This window comes from Bison bison, unplaced genomic scaffold (assembly GCF_000754665.1).
Source record: "Bison bison bison isolate TAMUID 2011002044 unplaced genomic scaffold, Bison_UMD1.0 scf7180017864239, whole genome shotgun sequence".
Taxonomy (NCBI): Eukaryota; Metazoa; Chordata; class Mammalia; order Artiodactyla; family Bovidae; genus Bison; species Bison bison.
The window spans coordinates 2271450-2280753 of record NW_011494811.1 but is presented as its reverse complement, the minus strand read 5'-3'; positions in this window follow the sequence as shown (position 1 = coordinate 2280753).

Genomic DNA, 9304 nt, shown 5'->3' with positions numbered 1-9304 from the left:
ATCGCAGCACGCCAGGCCTCCCTGTCCATCACCAACTCCCGGAGTTCACTCAGACTCACGTCCATCGAGTCATTGATGCCATCCAGCCATCTCATCCTTTGTCATCCCCTTCTCCTCTTGCCCCCAATCCCTCCCAGCATCAGAGTCTTTTCCAATGAGTCAATTCTTCGCGTGAGGTGGCCAAAGTACTGGAGTTTCAGCTTTAGCATCATTCCTTCCAAAGAAATCCCACGGCTGATCTCCTTCAGAATGGACTGGTTGGATCTCCTTGCAGTCCAAGGGACTCTCAAGAGTCTTCTCCAACACCACAGTTCAAAAGCATCAATTCTTCGGCGCTCAGCCTTCTTCACAGTCCAACTCTCACATCCATACATGACCACAGGAAAAACCATAGCCTTGACTAGACGAACCTTTGTTGGCTAAGTAATGTCTCTGCTTTTGAATATGCTATCTAGGTTGCTCATAACTTTCCTTCCAAGGAGTAAGCGTCTTTTAATTTCATGGCTGCAGTCACCATCTGCAGTGATTTTGGAGCCCAGAAAAATAAAGACTGACACTGTGTCCACTGTTTCCCCATCTATTTCCCATGAAGTGATGGGACCGATGCCATGATCTTCGTTTTCTGAATGTTGAGCTTTAAGCCAACTTTTTCACTCTCCACTTTCACTTTCATCAAGAGGCTTTTTAGTTCCTCTTCACTTTCTGCCATAAGAGTGGTGTCATCTGCATATCTGAGGTTATTGATATTTCTCCCGGCAATCTTGATTCCAGCTTGTGCTTCTTCCAGCCCAGCGTTTCTCATGAAGAACTCTGCATATAAGTTAAATAAGCAGGGTGACAGTACACAGCCTTGACGAACTCCCTTTCCTATTTGGAACCAGTCTGTTGTTCCATGTCCAGTTCTAACTGTTGCTTCCTGACCTGCATACAAATTTCTCAAGAGGCAGATCAGGTGGTCTGGTATTCCTATCTCTTTCAGAATTTTCCACAGTTGATTGTGATCCACACAGTCAAAGGCTTTGGCATAGTCAATAAAGCAGAAATAGATGCTTTTCTGGAACTCTCTTGCTTTTTCCATGATCCAGCGGATGTTCGCAATTTGATATCTGGTTCCTCTGCCTTTTCTAAAACCAGCTTGAACATCAGGAAGTTCACGGTTCATGTATTGCTGAAGCCTGGCTTGGAGAATTTTGAGCATTACTTTACTAGCGTGTGAGATGAGTGCAATTGTGCGGTAGTTTGAGCATTCTTTAGCATTGCCTTTCTTTGGGATTGGAATGAACACTGACCTTTTCCAGTCCTGTGGCCACTGCTGAGTTTTCCAAATTTGCTGGCATATTGAGTGCAGCACTTTCACAGCTTCTTAATAAGTAACAAAAATCTTTGTTCCCGCCATGAGGTCCGGGTCGTCGCTTTGTAACAAGGACTGTCAGCCGAATTTTCTTTTCTTTCTTTCTTCAGTCAGTTCAGTTCAGTTCAGTCGCTCAGTCGTGTCCGACTCTGTGACCCCATGAATTGCAGCACACCAGGCCTCTTGATTTTTATTTTTTGTAACACCAAAAACATTTTGTACTAGGGTATAGCTGATTAACAGGCTTCCCTGGTAGCTACCCACTCCAGTATTCATGGGCTTCCCTGATGGCTCAGATGGTAAAGAATCTACCTGCAAGGTGGGAGACCTGGGTTTGATCCCTGGGTTAGGAAGATTCCCCTGGGGGAGGGCATAGCAACCACTCCAGTATTCTTGCCTGGAGAATCCCTATGGACAGAAGAACCTGGCAGGCTGCAGTCTGTGGGGTCTCAAAGAGTCGGGCACAACTGAGTGACTAAGCACAGCACAGCACATAGCTGATTAGCAATGTGGTAGTTTCGGGTGGACAGCGAAGGACTCAGCCACACATATACATGTATCCATTCTCCCGCAAACCCCGCTCCCATCCAGGCTGTCAACCAGGTTTTCTTCTGACTTGAGCACGGACAGAAGGGACAGAGATGACTGCCCCCTTGGGAATAGCCTCAGGCAGGCAAAGGGTACCTAGTTTGATAATTTGCTCGTTTTGGTGTCCCTGCTGGAAATGGACCCTTTTACCTGCTCTGGTGAGGAGAGGTTTATGGTTTTGTTTTGCATCAAAGGGAAGGTGAGAAATGGTGATAACTGGATTCTCCTCCTATTTGATTTATTCCCTCACTGGGGATGGATGAGCTATCATCATAACCCTTTTTGAAATATAGTTTTACTTATTTGTGTGTTTTTGGCTGTGCTGGGTCTTCGTTGCTGCGAGGGCTTTGGGCTCCTAGTTGCGGTGCACAGGTTTCCCATTTCAGTGGCTTCTCTTGCTGTGGAGCGTGGGTTCTAGGGTGCGTGGGCTTCAGTAATCGCAGCATGTGGGCTCAATAGTTGTGATTCTTGGGCTCTAGATCACAGACCCAATAGTTGTGGCACATGGGCCTGTTCCGTGGTATGTGGGATCTTCCCGAACCAGGGATCGAACCCATGTTTCCTGCATTGGCAAGCAGACTCTCCACCACTGAGCTACCAGGGAAGCCCCATCATAGCCCTTTATGTGTTGTTTCCCAGCATGTTTATTAATGACTCCCCCTTTTGCTGTTAAGAGCTTCCCTGATAGCTCAGTTAGTAAAGAATCTGCCTGCACTGCAGGAGACCCCAGTTCAATTCCTGGGTCGGGAAGATTCGCTGGAGAAGGCATAGGCTACCTACGCCAGTATTCTTGGACTTCTCTTGTGGCTTAGCTGGTAAAGAATCCACCTGCAATGTGGGAGACCTGGGTTCGATCCCTGGGTTGGGAAAATCCCCTGGAGAAGGGAAAGGCTACCCGTTCCAGTATTCTGGCCTGGAGAATTCCATGGAATGGGGTCTCAAACAGTCGGACGCGACTTTCACTTTTGCTGTTACACGTGTCCCAGTTTGGACGGTAATGCCATGGTCATCCTAGCTTTAGTGCTTTTCCCCAGGAAGATGTTAACAGGTGAGGCAAGAGACCTGTAAAACACCTGGGCTCTGACCCAGCCTCTGGGAAGGACCCACTGCCTGAATCACTGACAGCTCCTGGAGCCCCTGTGGTCCAGCCCTGGCCTTTGGGCAGCCCTGATTCACTGCAACTTCCCTGCCTGATCATCACGTCACCCAGAGATAAAGCCATGGGACACACAGCATGCTGGACTGCACCGAAACGTGGGTGGCAGTGGTAGGTAGAATTCACCACAAGGGGATGGAGTTTATTAAGACCTACCCCCAGGATCTGGGGGCTTGGAGTGCTTCCTGAACTTTGCCTGAACTTCTTTCACCCAGCAGGATGGAGAGGGAAACTCCTTTCTGGGTCAGAGAAGTTGGTAGCGATGAGTGGAAGCCCAGGTCTAGGGAAGGGAAGGGGAGATGAGAAATGCAGAGAGTCAGGACAGCCAAACCTGCAGTGTTATACCACAGCCATCCACACCCACATGGCCCTTTGAAGAACCAATTTCTCCTAGTTACTTTGGATGTCTGGTAGTGGGCCTGTTTCCAAGTGGCAAGAATGAACAGATACCACTGTCTTTGAATGGATGTCATTCCTGGGCCCATGCATCCTATCTTGCCCAGCCCAGCATGACCTGGGCAGCCTGTGGGTGCTCAGGTACCATCCACGTGAGCCCACAGTGAACTGTGATGGTGAAACAGAAACTTGCTTAAGCCCAGGGTGTGTCAGATTTGGTCTAATTGGAAGGTAGTTAAGAAAATCAGAAAGAGAAAAACAAGTATCAGATAAGATCACTTACATGTGTAATCTAGAATAATGGTACAGGTGAATGTAATCACAAAGCAGAAATAGAGACACAGATGTAGAGAACAAATTTAATGGACACCAAGGGGGGAAGGGGGAAGGGGTGGGGGTGGTATGAACTGGGAGACTGGGGTTAACATACACTGCTGTGTGTAAAGTAGATAACAGATGAGAACCTATTGTATCGCTCAGGGAACTCTACTCAGTGCTCTGTTGTGACCTAAATGGGGAGGAAATCTAAAAAAGAGGGGCTGTATGTATACATATAGTTCCCTTGGAGAAGGGAATGGCTGCCCACTCCAGTATTCTTGCCTGGAAAATCCCCTGGACAGACAAGCCTGGCAGGCTACAGTCCATGGGGTCACAAAGAATCAGACACAACTGAGAAACTAACACTTCATTTCATAGCTGATTCACTTTGCTGTACAGCAGAAGCTAACACAACATTGTAAAGCAACTGTACTCCAATTAAAAAAAAAATTTAATACCACTAAACAAAGGAGCTCTCAGCAGTCCCTGGAGACCCTTGTGCTTCTGCCTTAAGCCAGGACAAAGCTTCTCAGACCCCTGGGATGCAGCAAAGGCTCTCCAAGCTCAGAAATCCTATGGCTTTAACTCTGGGGGGAAAGATGCTGAATTCTCCCACCCCACCCCTGGGAACAGAGGTGAAGCATGTGCTTTGCAAGGCTCTTGGAGAGGAATTAGTGATATCCTTTTGTTCTTGCCACTTGGAAACAGGCCTACTCCCAGACATCCAAAGCAACTAGGAGAAACTGGTTCTTCAAACGGCCACGTGGGTGTGGATGGCTGTGCTATAACACTCCAGGTTTGGCTGTCCTGACTCTCTGCATATCTCATCTCCCCTTCCCTTCCCTAGACCTGGGCTTCCACTCATCGCTACCAACTTCTCTGACCCAGAAAAGAGCTTCCCTCTCCATCCTGCTGGGTGAAAGAAGTTCAGGCAAAGTTCAGGAAGCACTCCAAGCCCCCAGATCCTGGGGGTAGGTCTTAATAAACTCCATCCCCTTGTGGTGAATTCTACCTACCACTGCCACCCACGTTTCGGTGCAGTCCGGCATGCTGTGTGTCCCATGGCTTTATCTCTGGGTGACGTGATGATCAGGCAGGGAAGTTGCAGTGAATCAGGGCTGCCCAAAGGCCAGGGCTGGACCACGGGGGCTCCAGGAGCTGTCCGGCAGTTGCAGAGGCAGCTCCGTGCATTTGGGGCTCACATTCTCTGCCTTGCTTGCCTTGGAGGATCTGACACCTGCCTCTGGACTGAGAGTCCTGTTATAAACAGACAACCTGCTCTGTTAGCCTGGCAAAAATTAGGACGGATGGGCCTTGGTGTGACACACAAGAAGAACCTTTCCTCTTGCAGAGCACAGCCCTCATCACAAGCACTGGGGGAGGAACTTGTCCAGCACTCTGCCTGCTGCTATCCAGGGCTTGGGAGCAGAGTAGGGGTGGGGGGTGTTGTCTCACTGCTTACTGGCTCTGGAGCTTTTGATGTCACTATGCGAAATGTTTTTTGTATTTATGTGTCTTTATTAGATAAGAGATAAAACTCAAATCTCATGAGGCTGCTCAGAGCCCTTGGAGGTTTTTTCTTTGTTAAAAGTAGGTACTAAAAAAACACAATAAAACTAAGATCATGGCTTCCAGTCCCATCACTTCATACCAAATAGAAGGGGAAAAAGTGGAAGCAGTGACGGACTTTATTTTTTGGGCTCCAAAAGCACCGCAGAGGGTGACTGCAGCCATGAAATTAAAAGACACTTGTTCCTTGGAAGAAAAGCTATGACCAACCTAGACAGCATATTGAAAAACAGAGACATTACTTTGCCAGCAAAGGTCCATATGATCAAAGCTATGGTTTTTCCAGAAGTCATGTACGGATGTGAGAGTTGGACCATTAAGAAAGCTGAGCACCAAAGAACTGATACTTTTGAATTGTGGTGCTGGAGATGACTCTTGAGTCCCTTGGACTGTAAGGAGATCAAACTAGTCAATCCTAAAGGAAATCAGTCCTGAATACTGATTGGAAGGACTGATGCGAAGGCTGAAGCTCCAATACTTTGGCCACCTGATGTGAGGAACTGACTCATTGGGAAAGACCCTGATGCTGGGAAAGATTGAAGGCAGCAGGAGAAGGGGGCGGCAGAGGATGAGACGGTTAGATAGCATCACCTACTCAACGGACATGAATTTGAGCAAACTCTGGGAGATGGTGGAATACGGAAGAGCCTGGCATGCTGCAGTCCATGGGGTTGCAAAGAGTCAGACGTGACTTAGTGACTGAACAACAACGTTAAAAAATATTTACTTGGCCTTGGCCAGGTCTCAGCTGTGGCATGCAGGACACCTTCGGTCTTTGTTGCGGTGTGTAGGGTCTTTAATTGCAGTATGTGGACTCTTAGTCAAGGCATGTGGCATCTGGCTCCCCGACCAGGGGTCAAACCCAGGCCCCCTGCTTTGGGAGCTCGGATTCTTACCCACTGGACCACGAGGCAGTCCCTCTCTTGCTGTTTGAAATTCTATAATCTGAGAACTTGCAGCCTTGACATCAACGGAAACGTGGCCGCCACCGAAGGCCTGACCGAGGAGATGAAGTTCTCAGGGAGGACATTTCAGCTCAGGATGAACTTGGAACCACGCTGGTATCAGAAGGGATGAGAAGAGGAAGGATAATTGATTGATAAATCACCCCAAAGAGAAGGTCGCCACGACCAACTGCAGTCCCTTGGAAGGCTGTCCTGGGAAGGGAAAGATGTCAGTTCTCGTGTTCACCCTGCTGTCTGAGACCATCTGTCAGCATCATTTCTTCCCATCTTCATTCAACAAATATTTATTGTGATTCTAGTGCATAAAGCCAAGCACCTACCGTGCGCTTATTATCCCTATCACTTACTGTTTTTTTTAATTGTGGGAAAATATACAGAACATAAAAGTTACCATTTTAACCATTTTTAAGTGTATAGTTCAATAGTATATAGTGTATTGTTCAACAGTGTATATTCACACTGTTGCACAACCTGTCTTCAGAGCTCTTCATCTTGGAGAACTGAAACTCCACATCCCTCCTGTTTTGTGGATCTTAATTCCCTGACCAGGGCTTAAAACCATGCCCCCCGCCATGGCGGTGTGATACCTTAATCGCTGGACTCCAGGGAAGTCCTTCATGCCCAGTAAACAACTCTCCACTTCCCCTCCCCACCAGCTTCTGGCAACCACCATTCCATCAACACTTTCTGTCTTTATGAATTTGATGACTTTAGTTACCTCGTATAACTTAATCATACAATATTTGTCTTTTTTGTGATGGCTTATTCCACTTAGTATAATGTCCTCAAGATCCAGCCATGCTGTAGCATGTGTAGGAATTTTCTTCCTCCTTAAGGGCTTCCCTGATATCTCAGTTGGTAAATAATCTGCCTGCAAAGCAGGAGACCCTGGTTCAATTCCTGGATCGGGAAGATCCACTGGAGAAAGGATAGGCTACCTACTCCAGTGTTCTTGGGCTTCCCTTGTGACTCAGCTGGTAAACAATCCGCCTGCAATGAGGGAGACCTGGGTTCGACCCCTGGGTCGGGAAGATCCCCTGGAGAAGGGAACGGCTACCAACTCCAGTATTCTGGCCTGGAGAACTCCATGGACTGTACAGTCCTTGGAGTTGCAAAGGGTTGAACACGACTGAGTGACTTTCACTTTCACTTAAGGCTGAATAAGATCTTATCCTACTTTTAAAAAGAAAAATAAAACGAAGAGGTATCTTATTTTTTCTGATAGATTGCTGGCCAGTGGTAAGGGCCCTGGCTGTCTTAAAGGATGAGAGTCATATCTAAGAGGAAGTTGTATGCCTATGCTTCCCTTTCTCCAGGTTTCTCCTCGTGGGGCCTTGTGTTGAGGGATGCCTTGGTGTTCACTTCCTCCTTATCCCCAGCAGGTGGCAGCATGCTCTGAGCTGGGCTGCAAAACCGGTGGGAAAGTGAACCAAGGCTCTTGGAGGGCTTTGTGACACTCCTGAGGTTCTGCGTTATTGCTGTGAGTCTCCCAGCGGTTCTCCCCTTTAAGATATGAAACAAAAGTCTCTGCTTCAGCCATCATCTTTCGGCTCTGTTTTGTACCATCCACCTTCACACTGATTTATTTTTTGTTCTCACAATATCCCTCTCCTTGATTACAGAACACTGAACCTCAAGGTCACACAGCTTCTTTTTTTTTAAGATTTGAAAGAAAAAAAAAGGTTTGTTTGCTTATTTATTTATTTTTGGCTGCGCTGGGTCTTTGTTGCTGTGCATGGGTTTTCTCTAGTTGTGGTGAGCAGGGGCGATTTCATAGTTGCGGTTCAAGGGCTTCTCAGTGTGGTGGCTTCTTTTGTTGCAGAGGACAGGCTCTAGGCGTATGGGCTTCAGTAGCTGAGGTTCTCGGGCTTAGTTGCCTTGAAGCATGTGGGATCTTCTGGGAGCAGGGATTGAACCTGTGTCCCCTGCTTCGGCAGGCAGATACTTAACCATTGGACCACCAGGAGTCCCACAAAGCTTCTAAGTGGAGTTTCAGGTAGTGGAGTTCATGGCTAATGTCCTTTCTAGCATATGTAAATATTAGTATGTAATTTTAGAATGTAAAATATTGTATAAATATGTAAATTGTTACATGTAAATTATTTTTAGTGAGTTTCCTCCCTCCTTTCTTTCCTTCAACAAGTATGCGGAGCTCTTCTATGTTCCATTTGAATGCAGAGTTCCAAAGAATAGCAAGGAGAGATAAGAGAGCCTTCCTCTGTGATCAATGCAAAGAAATAGAGGAAAACAATAGAATGGGAAAGACTAAAAATCTCTTCCAGAAAATTAGCGATACCAAGGGAACATTTCATGCAAAGATGGGCACAATATAAAGACAGAAATGATATGGACCTAATAGAAGCAGAAGATATTGAGAAGAGGTGCCAAGAATACACCGAACTATAAAAAAAGATCTTCATGACCCAGATAATCACGATGGTGTGATCATCCACCTAGAGCCAGACATCCTGGAATGCGAAGTCAAGTGGGCCTTAGGAAGTATCACTATGAACAAAGCTAGTGGAGGTGACGGAATTCCAGTTGAGCTATTTCAAATCCTAAAAGATTGCACTCATCTCACACGCTAGCAAAGTAATGCTCAAAATTCTCCAAGCCAGGCTTCAACAGTACATGAAGCATGAACTTCCAAATGTTCAAGCTGGATTTAGAAAAGGCAGAGGAACCAGAGATCAAATTGCCAACATCTGCTGGATTATTGAAAAAGCAAGAGAATTCCAGAAAAACATCTACTGACCTGCCTCCTGAGAAATCTGTATGCAGGTCAAGATGCAACAGTTAGAACTGTACATGGAACAACCGACTGGTTCCAAATAGGAAAAGGAGTTTGTCAAGGCTGTATATTGTCACCCTGCTTATTTAACTTATATGCAGAGTACATCATAAGAAACGCTGGACTGGAAGAAACACAAGCTGGAATCAAGATTGCCGAGAGAAATACCT